This window comes from Pistacia vera, unplaced genomic scaffold, assembly GCF_008641045.1.
Source record: "Pistacia vera cultivar Batoury unplaced genomic scaffold, PisVer_v2 Contig104, whole genome shotgun sequence".
NCBI lineage: Eukaryota > Viridiplantae > Streptophyta > Magnoliopsida > Sapindales > Anacardiaceae > Pistacia > Pistacia vera.
The window spans coordinates 547,074-558,799 of NW_022195071.1; the positions used below are offsets into that span (position 1 = coordinate 547,074).

Below are 11,726 nucleotides of genomic sequence, written 5' to 3' on the forward strand. Positions count from 1 at the left end.
AACAATTAGGTATATGTAGCTTGGACCTCTAAACCCTGGCTTCAGGGGAGTGGAATATTTGATATCTCTAGTAATATCCTGTGAAGTGCCTATGGCCTTGAGAAAAATGGTGCACGATCAGAGCCTTTAAGCTGGAAAACATTTTCTGGAGGATTTGAGTTTATCATTGTATCCTACAAACACACTGGAATCGCAAAATCCTCCAGTGTTTTTACATAAAACCGCTAGATGAAGCCATAGTTGTTATCAGTAAGAGACAGGTTCTCTACAACTAGTGCAAATGGGATTACTCTCACTGATATTGATGCTAATGCAACATCCTGGAAATTAACATACCAAGTGCGTTTGTTTAGTTATTTTGAGTAGTATTTTTGAAATATTATTGTAAAGTTGAGTTGGGTTATTATTTCGAGAATAAGATTTGAAAAAAATGTGTTTTGTAGAGTATTTAGTTGGGTTATTATTACGAGAATATGATTTGATGTTTGGTAAAGTATTTAGGATAGTATATTAGAGTTGAATAAATTGTAGAAAAATTATTTAGTATATTTTTTTTATAAAGGATTTATTGATACAATTTTTGTGGGGGGAGAGAGGGTGATCGTGGCCATACCTGCTAGCCTTGGTTTGTCGGAGAAAACCGAAAGATGGTGGTGTTTCTTGAGTCTTAAGCGACAGAATAACGTGTTTTTGGGTGGTGTTTTTGAATGCAAGTGGAAGAGGGTGTTATGGTGGTTGTAACGTGGAAGAGGTGGCGGTTTCTGTTGTAATTTTTGAAGAAGAAATGTAGAAGAAGGTGGCGGTCGCTGGTTCTGATCTTTGAAGAAGAAGATGGAAGCCGTAGATAAATTGAAGGAGAGAAAATAAGAAAGAAGGAAAAAAAAAAGTAAACTGCAACGCCGCCTAAATCAGATTAGTCAGGAATCAAATTTTTAAAATTTGATTCCCTGAATAATGTGTCAAACGCGTATTTTAAAAATATGACCAAAACAATTAATAGAATACTGAACCAAACGTTGGCCTACTTTGAACTACTAGAAACATACCTTAGCTGAACTTTGATTGAACAAGTAGTCTCTCAACAATGTTTTGTCAAGATCAATAGAAGTTGGAGGTTTATCCTTCCCATTGGCACACACAAATAGTTTAGCTTGTTGCATCAAAATATTTGAACCTGTCTGTAACACCCACATCAAGGTACGTAATTTTATTTATGCCCTAATACCCTTAGTTGGATTTCTTTGAAGTTACCTTAGACAAATGTGAAGGAAATTCCTTAAAACTTCATTAGGGGTAAAATGGTCTTTTCACTCATAATTAGATGAAAAAGTGGGAAGTGAAAGGAAGCAAAATAATGTGAAGAAGATAATAAAGGTGAGGGTATTTTGATAATTGACTTGAGGATATAGATGAAATTTCATAGAAAGTGCAAGGGCAAAATGAGAATACATGATTATATTATTTGATATAACTTGAAGAAACCCTAACATACCTTCAGCCCTTGTTCACGCCACCTTTACCCCATTTTCTCTCAATTTTCTTCATTAAATTTCAAAGGGAAATCATAGGATTTGGCTTGGATTTTTGGAGATTTTCAATCCTAAAGCATCCTAAGATAAGATTCTAGCAAACTGAGTGTGATTAAACTTTAAAGTTTTAAATTCTTATGGTTTTTACATGATCTAGGTCCAAGAGGAAGAGAGTTTTTAGCAAAAGGAAGTGATCTCACTTATTCAAGGTAAGTAAACCCTAATTTTAGCATTGATTTGAGCAAGACTTGTATTGAATGAATTTTTGCATGTTTGTATATGATGGTATGAGAGAATTATTGGCTGTTTTTTTATGTTTAATGATGCATAATTTCCAGCCATGAGAAGTAGTGTATGGTTATGTGTTGAATTGGTGGAATTATGGAAGAATTAGTGATGAAATTTTGGAAGTGTAGAGATTGTTGAACTTGGCCAGGTTTGATACTAAAGTTAGTGAGTTTTTCGCTCACAATTTGGTGGGATTAGAGAGTTGTGGAAGTGTAGCCAACATGGTAGTTGCATGTGCATATGAAGTGTTTGATGAAAGTCCAAAGAGAAAATGCATGCATGAGTTGGCTAAACACTAATGAAGAAAGGGTTAGAGAAAGGCAAGAATTGAAGTAGGAAGATTATGTTTGGGCTTAACCAAGTGTAAATGTTAATATTCAAGAGTGCATGTTGTTATGCCAAAATTTAATATATCACTTGGTCATGTTGTTCCATGAGAGAAATGACCCTTAGTGCTTGGTTCTAGCTACTTGAACCTTTACTACTTTTTGAATAGCACATGAAAGTATTAGAGAAGAAGTTGCAAGTTAAAGTGTTATTTTGATATGGCAATTATGATAGTAAAGAATGGTAGAATAAGTCATGACATAACATTATGCCATAATGAATTTGCAAGTTTGTATATGTGAATTTGGAAAGCATATTAAAGAATGGGCTTGATCATGCATAAATTGTGCACATGATATATATGTACAACCTTGATTTAGTAAATGAGAATATGAAAGAATATGTTAGCAAAGAATGAGAAAGAAAGAAAAGAAAATGACTAATAATTTTCTTTTAAGCTAACATGCAAGTATGTATATTTTCTCATTTACTAAAGAATGCAAGTGTAGAATTTCCATAGCTTGGAAATTCATGTTGAAATATGCATAGTATCTCTTTCTATTCTCTTTCTATAGCATGCTATGTTATAAGGTTTTTGCGATGAGGAACTCGTGAGTGACAGAGATGCCCACATACACGCCGCCATGAGCGAGCGACATTAGCAGAGAGATACAGTATTTGTATAGTCCGTCAGTAGTGTATATGGATGAGGATTGTACCCAGTAAAGCATACCTACATGCATGCTGCCATGACCGAGCGGCCACAACAGAGAGATACAATACTTGTACAGTCCGTCAGCAGTGCATGTAGATGAGGATTGTACCCACTCACATGGCCAGGGTTTCAAATCCATGCATCAACTTAGTCCGATCGGCAAACCAGAATAGAAGAAAGAAAAGAAAGAGATACAGCATAAGAGACAGAAAACATAAAAGAAAAGAAAGTTCTTTTCTTTGGAAAGTTTATTATTCTGCATATGTATTATGTTACTTACGTGATTCAGTATTTCTTATGTGCTCGACGATGTACAATTTTATTCATTTTCTTTGCACGTTCATAAGTAGCAAATCAGAGTATCAGAAAAGAATGCAGAATATTATCAAAGAATAAAGTGAGAAAAGAAAAATCAAAACATGAGTAATGGAGGAAGAACAGTAGTGCAGTTTGGTTTACTTACTGAGCAATTAGTGCTCACTTCATTATTTTACTATTTTGCAGATACTAGATGATTTACGACTGGGTGGGACGTCAGGAAGTGGAGGAGTTTGGCAGTACTGTTCAAGATTACTTTGTGCTTACTAAAGTATATCAGTATTTTGTGTATATATTTATATGAATTAAAATCAGAATTTTTGGGTCTTACATTATGTATAGATGTTTATAAAAGTTATTTACTGGATTTTATCATATATTTTCTCAAAGAATTACTAGCTATACAGTATATTACACTGTCTGACAGTCCAGAAATAAGATCCATTTCTTTAAATTGGAAGTGGAATAAAAGATGCTAATTTAACAAGTAAAATTTGGAGTCCTCTTATTCCGTTGATTTGAAGAGTAATAGATTAGATGGGTAACCTTTTAGGAGAACATATCAAGAGCACTCTGACCATTACTCAACATGGCTGCAGAAATGAAAATAGCTTTTGCAATTTTAGCTGGAAACAACTCCATCACAAATGAGATACAAGCACCTCTAAAATCATGTCCCACCAAAATCACCCGCATTTCAGTCATTAATTAGTATTATAGATTATGTGGCTAAAAACAGACTCTAGGAATAGCTAGATGGTGTATGTTGTTGTTAAACATAAGTTAAAGTTTTTATCTTTACAACATAGAAAGATAGAACGAACCTTTTCTTTGTTTCCTAGCTTGTTGCAGAACTCAATAAGAGGTTTGACGTATTGTTCTATACTTGTAATGGTGTTTATATCACATGAGTTTGCTCCAGAACCTGCTAAGTCAATCACATCCACTTTAAATCCAGTTTCTTCTAAAAGTGTCATTGTCTTGTACCAACACTAGGCACCAAAGCCACCTTCATGAACAAGGATGAAATGGTTGGTTTCCAATGACTCCATCTTCAGTTCCTAATGAAAATAAGTAACTGGTCAAGTCTCAAAGAGGCAAATATATATATCAGAGCAACTGTGGAAGGGGACTCTTTCTTTGACTTATCATTCCCCTTACCTTTTTGGAAAATACAAAGGCATGTCAATTGTGATTCAAGTTTTCTGCTATATTAATTATGTCTTACAATGAGAAACTAGTAACAACTTCAAGAAAAAATTATGTCCCAGTGAAATCAAACCTGGCTAAAAAGCTGTTTAGGAGTTAGAAAAGGATCGTTATTGGACAGTTGACTGGAACTGGAACTCCTTTTAAAACATTGCTTATTTGAACCAGAATGCACATATATATTGGAATGTAATTTGCTGATTGAGATAGAACGACCATTTATGTGGTGACCACCAAACAAAAGAGCTGCGGCAAGAGCTTGTTCAGCTATCGAACAATCTTGATCGACAACTTTAGGCTTCCCTCTTCTCTTGTTGTCGTTGGAACAGAAGATGGCAAAGTAGGTCTTGTATTGAAAGAAGTTAAGAAATGCAAAGGGCAGAATGCATACTTCTTGGAGGCTTTCGTAGGAACCTCATCATCTTCTTCATCAGAGTTACATAGCTTGTTGCGTTTCCCATTTAATCTGCATGAGAAAGTTCACACAAGTTGAAGTATTACAAAGAGAAATCAATCAAATGACATTAATGTATATATGCCGTATGTGGGTGGTTGTAGTATAAACATATTATGACCTAGCGCCTTAGCCGAATTTCGATTGGGTTTACGCTTAAATCCACCTTGTGAATTGATTACTCTATGAGTTGGACTATCCTACAAGTTAAGCTAAATCGGGTTCCAGCCCACTAGCTCTCCCAAAATAGGAATTAGAATCTCATTTACTTTCACGTCAATCAAGATCCAAAATCTTATTTGAAGTGGTAACCCTAATCTAATAAAGGAAATTCTCAAGGCTTCCTTTCTAACTACCAAATAAGACTTAGGGTCCTACTAGGACTCTAACCTCCTTGGTTCACTATATAAACATGGGCAAAAGCCTCTCATTATTCATTCTGAAATCACCCATAGCTTTAGTTCCTAAATTCTTGCTCCCAAGAATAACGGTTTTCCCCTTCGTAAAGTTTAGTTCCGACTAACTTTACCACCTTTAGCCACCGCAAAGCTGTGCTTCAGCCACTTTATGTTAGTCTAGCCTTAGCCGCATTGTTATGGTAAACCCTTCCCGCTCTCAGCCTTCACTAAATACCTTTAATCTTGCTAATTTGAGCGTCGGAGTGCCTACGACAGACACCACATTGGTGTCACCCAAGCCTTCATGTTCCATTTCCCTCTTTGTGTAGGTTTATCAGATTGTTAGTGACTCACTTCTTACAAAATCTATCCTTTTCGAATTAACTGCAAATTTTACCATCTACAATGATCCATTAGCACCGTGAACATGAATTTATTGGATTTAATAAATTCATAATTATAGATCCAAAGGGTCAAAAATTGAAGAGCACGTGAGGTTCAAACAAATACCTTTCATTTTTTTATTTTTTTTTTATAACATTTAAAACTCATAGTTCATCCCTTTAAATTGCTTAAAAAAAATCAACGGTTACTTTTCACCCCTCCATTGAATTTAAACTTTTCGTTAAATCCAAATATGATTTTTCATACCAATTTTGTACTTAACAGTAATTGTTGGTTGATGGAAGAGTATAAAAAATATAAAATATATATTCAGTAATTAAAATCTTGAGTTTACGAAACATAAAAGAAAAAAAAAAATTGAATATATAAATATTTACCATTTTATAATTGTCAATGATTCTTCACAATCATAGATGAAATAAAATAGGAGATGATCTAATTCTAAATTTCAAAAAATTAAGAAAATAGAGGTAAAGAAAAAACATATTTAAGTCTAAAGGGTAATTTTGGTATTAATTGGGGTTTAAGAAGAGATTTTAAAATATAAATAGGGTGTGCTTAACAATGGGGGTTCATCACCGTATATCTTACGGCCAAGTCTCGTCCAAGAAATTCCAGGAAACTACTGTATCAAGAAAAGAAAAAGAATTATAAATCATACTTCCGTGACACGATTATAGAAAATTTTATTTTCTAAAACAATTATAGAAATTATGATGATAAGTAGGGATGTTTTTTGATTGCCCTATGACACGATTATACTTTTGTAGTATTCGTTTGATAATTACCATTGTTGGACTGAAAATAAAAAGGGCCCAGTTTGCGACAAGTTATGATATTTTTAACAATCGTTGGAAAAAACAAGACAATCAGAACGATGATGGAGGATTTCTAACATTCGGGTGAGACGATCTTTAGACATGTTGGCACAGTTTGCGACGTATATGTGAGTTGAAGACAGAGTTTATCAGACCACCTGACTTCAATGATGTTCCATGAGAAATATCAGCCAACAGAAAATATTACCATTTTTTTAAGGTACTGGTTCATTATGTTTTTTATTAGTGGATAGTTAAGTTCATTGTGTTATAAATTTTGATAGTCGGTTAATATGAGTAAAATTCAATTTTCATGATAGGACTGTATTAGAGCCATGGATGGCACACATGTATACGCTTTGGTTCCACATGAATTTGCCGATAGGTACTGGAATCGCAAAGGAACGTTGTCACAAAATGTAATGGCTGTATGCGACTTTAAGATGATGTTCACTTATGTTGTTACTGGACAGGAAGGATCTGCGCACGATTCAAGAGTTTTAAATTTAATTCTTGATGATCCTAATTCTGGATTCCCACATCCTCCACCAGGTATAAGTATTTTCTTGACATATTATAACGTATTTGCTCCACTGTTGAGGCCCTGTAATTCAAATGAAATTTTTGATATTATTGCAGGAAAATACTATTTGGTTGATGCGGGTTATCCAAATAGAGATGGGTTCCTCGCCCCTCATAGGCGAGTGGCTTACCATATTTCTGATCACTGTCGTAACCAAAGGGGGTCATAAGAGTTGTTTAACTACAGACATGCTTCACTCCACAATGTTGTCGAGAGAACCTTTGGTGTTTTGAAAAGACGGTTCCATATTCTGAATGGAATGAACAATTACCCGTTGGACAAACAAGGGAAGATTGTTATAACATGTTGTGTACTTCATAATTTTATCAGAATGTACAATATGGACGACCGTATCTTCGAACAAATGAATAATAATACGGGTAATGAGCAAGTATATTGTGATCGTCAAAACGGGGCAGAATATGGCCGAAATGGAGAAGGACCGAGTCAACCGCAACATCGTATTATAGACAGCATAACGACTGTACGAGATAACGTAACGAATGCACTGTGGACAGCACAGTGGACCATGTCATAGTTGTTAATGAAGTATACGTGTAAGAATGATTGTAAGGGTTAATAATTAGTATTTTTGTCATATATGTATTAATGTGATGTTTTTAAACAGTTTGATTAGTACTTGAAATTAATATGAGTTTTTGTTTTTAAATATTTATTGGTGACAATATTACCAATAAAATGTTTAATATTATTAAAATGTAAATTGATAAGTTATATATATAATAATACATTATTTTAAAAAAAATGCACCAAAATATTATATTAATATATCAATCAAATATTCAACACAAATATCAATGTCAAAATATTCTACCAAAAATATATTCTTCAAATCTTATTTTCGTAATTATAACCCTATTCAACTATCCAATATTATTTACAAAATAATAAACCAAATGCATCTTAAATATTTACCATTTTATAATTGTCAATGATTCTTCACAAACATAGATGAAATAAAATAGGAGATGATCTAATTCTAAATTTCAAAAAATTAAGAAAATAGAGGTAAAGAAAAACATATTTAAGTCTAAAGGGTAATTTTGGTATTAACTGGGGTTTAAAAATAGATTTTAAAATATAAACAGGGTGTGCGTAACAAGGGGGGTTCATCAGCGTATATCTTAAGCCAAGTCCCGTCCAAGAAATTGCAGGAAACTACTGTATCAAGAAAAGAAAAAGAAATATAAGTACATTCTTCCAAGAAACTTACATAGGAGATGATCTAATTCTATATAAAATATAAATACATACTTCCAGGAAACTTTGGCAAGAAAAACACGGATCATATATATATGCAGACGCTAGCTTAAAACATGCTTGGTTCTTTTTATTTCGAAATCCAAACCAAAATCCAGTCCCACCCTATGTCCCGAGGGTGCTGGAATTGCGGCCAGGATGGTCACAGTTCGCAGACTTGCCCTAACAACGACTTTAAGCTCTCAGGGATTCGGGTTGGTTTGCTCCGGAGGAGTCTCAGCACGGGTCATCTCAGCCACCACAATCTACGTTTATCGCCCGAGAAGTCGGATTATGGAGACGGGTATCTCTCCGAAGATCTTGAATGTGGCCGCCGACCGAGAGAAGGTTCGTAAGTTTATTTTGTTTTTAATGTAATGTGTATGTTTAGTTGAAGTTATTTTTAAGGTAATTAAAAGAGTATTTTAATGTTAAAAACTCTTTAAAAATATTATTTATTTGTATTGTTTAGTTTAATTAACTTATGAAATATTAAATAAATTAACTTAGCTTGTCCTTGTGGGTCAATGAAGAAAGAATAATATCTTGTTCTTTGTAAACTTCTTTTATGTCCCAAGTTTGCCATAAAATTAATAGGCTTTGTATTTCAAAATATCTCATCTCTCCTATTATTAAAGAATTCATGAATTTTAACAATAAGATACTTTATGTGTGAGAAGTGAATTTAAATTAGTTGACTACCTTTGGATGTCTGAGTGGTGGGACAATGATTCTTGAGTGTATTATTCAAAAATTCTGAAGTTTGAGTCACCTCGATTACTAATAAAAGTATTCACTGATGGTCATTAGAGGATATATCTCGTAACTTTAGAGTCTCGGATATTAGCTGGCCTGAACCCCCCCCCCCCCCCCCCCCCCGCCCCCCCCCCCTCAAAAAAAAAAAATTAAATTAATTTACTTGATTGAAAAGGAAAACGCTTAGAAACAAAAATTTGTGTGTGTTTACAAGTTATTATTTTTAACTGTTTAAGAATTTGTAAAAAAAAAATATGAAAATTTTATTTTCTAAAACAATTATAGAAATTATGATGATAAGTAGGGATGTTTTTTGATTGCCCTATAAAACGATTATACTTTTGTAGTATTCGTTTGATAATTACCATTGTTGGACTGAAAATAAAAAGGGCCCAGATCCAACCAACTAGGAATAATGGCAAAGCCCAAAAGTATAAGGCCTCAACCCAACTCAATGAGCAGGCCTGATAGCCCAACACCCATAAAAAGGGCAAGTTGCAACCCACTTCCTTAAGAACGGGAATGTGGGCATTATCCTTGTAAATTCCATGTCACACCATATTTTGTACTATTTGAGATTAGAGGGGCGCTAGAAGTAGCGGAGCGAGCATTGGCCCAGGATGGGTCCCCGAAATTTTAAAAAAGGCCATAAGTTTTGTAAATTAACAGTTTCACTCTTAGTAGTTATATGTTTCATAAATTACCCAATCCAATAACCATGTCCAAAATTAAAATAAATTGAAATATTTAGATTATAAACAAATAAGGTCAATGTTCTGTTCTTTACATGTAATTTGTAAATGATAGAGTAAGAAAGAACTGCATATGGACAAGGAGTCAAGGACGCAATCAAGATTTTTAATCACTGAAGTCAAAATTATCAACTATAAACCAGAGTCCAAAATCTTATAACTTAGATTTTTCTAACAATTTCTACTAGCCCAATAAAATTTAACTCATAAACTCATGAAAATTCATCAAATTCAACTATAAATATCAAACAATTAATTAATATATCAAAATTAAACCAAATCCTTACCACTTAAGGTTTTATCAATTCTTTAAACAAATCAAAATTAACTCAATAATTAATCAAAATTTATCAAACCCAACTTAAAACAACAATTCATTAACCCATACCTCAACATAGAGCTGGGCATTTGGGACCGGGCCCAAAAGCCCAGCTCCAAAAACCGGTCCTAGGACCGGTCCTTGGGAGGACCGGTCCTAGGAGGCCTGGTCCCAAAACGGGACCAGGCCTTAGGAGGAGGGCCCGGGCCCTCCACTGGGCCCTCCTCCAAGGCCCGGGCCTAGGACCGGTCCCAGGCCTGGGCCCAAAATTTTTTGTATATTTTTAATGTAGTCCCTTGTCAAATTACATAAAACCCCCTGTTAATTAAATAGATATAAATTACGAGGGTTAAAATGAAATTTTACAAAATTTATTAAAAAAAAAATCTTCCAGGTCTAAAAAATTTATAAAATTTATATATTTTACCCCTAAAAAATACTAAAAACCCCCTATAAAATTTCATTTTACCCCCAAAATATAAAAAAATTGAGGGGGGGAAATGAAATTATCCAAGGCCCATGGGACTGGTCCTAGCACCGGTCCTGGGCCCATGGGACCGGTCCCGACCAGGCCTAAGGCCTGGTCCGGGTCCTGATTTTTCTCATGGGCCTAGGACCGGTCCTAGGCCCATGAGTGACTGGTCCCATTTGGGACCAGTCCTAAGGGACCAGTCCCAAAAGGGCCCAGGCCTGGGCCCGCAAGGGACCGGTCCCTTGCCCAGCTCTACCTCAACATAAACAAGATTAAATCAAAACTCACATCAAAATCTAAGAATTTAATCTTCTAATTCCAAACCCATTTATTAAACTCAACAAATATTCATAACTCATGGTCTTTTATCAAATAACAAAACTAAAATAAAAGAATTTTAAGTAAAAAAAAAAAAAAAAATGAACATCATCTTACTTTGTAATTCAAAGGTGTAGCATTTTTTAAGTAATCCAACCAAAGGAAAAAAAAAAATATGAGAGAAAATGAGAGGGAATTAAGAAGAGAGCAATGATAAAAAGTGTTAATTAATACAAAATTTTGAGGGGTCAAATAAATTCTATAAAATATAAAGGCTTTTTTTTTATTTTTTTCAAAATTTGAGTGGGTTCAATTGAACCCACATATGTGAGTGTGGCTACGTGCCTGCATATGGATATTAACTGTTTTCACTGGTTTATCAGAGGTTTTATGATCAAAATTCCACCCCAAAGGTTTGAGAGTTTTGTTTATGTTCGTAACGATCCAATTGAGTGAGGCATCGCTTAGCCTTGTAATTGGGTTGATAAGCATTTGAGCGTCCTCCGCTTTTACAAGCTGGTTTTTGACGGTGAGCTATACCCGATGTGTGCTTAACAATATTTATAAAATAGAGTAAGAGATTAAAGAGTCTACAAACGCTATGCTTAAAGCCTCTTTAATGGAAATGAAATAGTTTTTTTTTAGTCAAATGTGTAGATGTTTCTGGACAGTTCTGGTCCACTATTCTCTTCACAATTTTGAACGCTGTATGCCCTTTTGTTGCAGGCGATCGCCGTGCAATCTTGAAGAAGTTTCCTTTGTCAAGAAATATGCCTATTGAATTAGCCGGTTATGGTCGAGGATC

At 34.4% G+C, this 11,726-nt stretch overlaps 1 pseudogene; it reads right to left on the reverse strand.

Moving 5' to 3' along the window:
- Positions 1 to 41: 41 nt before the first annotated feature.
- On the reverse strand, positions 42 to 5,293 carry LOC116124938 (annotated as a pseudogene).
- Positions 5,294 to 11,726: the final 6,433 nt, after the last annotated feature.